This window comes from Mus pahari, chromosome 11 (assembly GCF_900095145.1).
Source record: "Mus pahari chromosome 11, PAHARI_EIJ_v1.1, whole genome shotgun sequence".
Classification (NCBI taxonomy): Eukaryota; Metazoa; Chordata; class Mammalia; order Rodentia; family Muridae; genus Mus; species Mus pahari.
In genome coordinates this window covers 42,420,861-42,421,330 of record NC_034600.1, presented here as the reverse complement: position 1 = coordinate 42,421,330, position 470 = coordinate 42,420,861, and positions in this window count along the sequence as shown.

Here is a 470-nt window from a genome sequence, read left to right as displayed (position 1 = left end):
TTTCAAGATATTTCGCTTGAGTAGAGAAGGGAGAGAGCAGGAGGGCGAGGGGGTGGAGTACTGAGGGGGTGGAAGGTGGGGTTGGGGGAGGGGCAAACCAACCACACTTAGATGCAGTTAAGACTTAGAATAAGGTCAAGGATAGCTAACAGACATGACATAAGCAGAATACCATTTGGCCTTCACTAATGGATCCCTCCCCAAGGCCAGAGCTTGTGGGAATTGTTTCCAGACAGATTGCGCGGTTTTCTAAAGCATGTTCACTTGATTTACAAGGTCCGTATGATACCCGGGCACCTCCTCTGAGATAGAGCTCAATGAACTATACGCAGAAGAGAGCCTGGCACACGAAGGTGCATAGGGGAGTACTGACTGTGGGCCCCAGGCTCGGACTGCCTTTTTAATAATCTTTCCGAGTGATACCACAACATATAATACCTCAAGACTTACACTCGGCGCCTGTGACCATC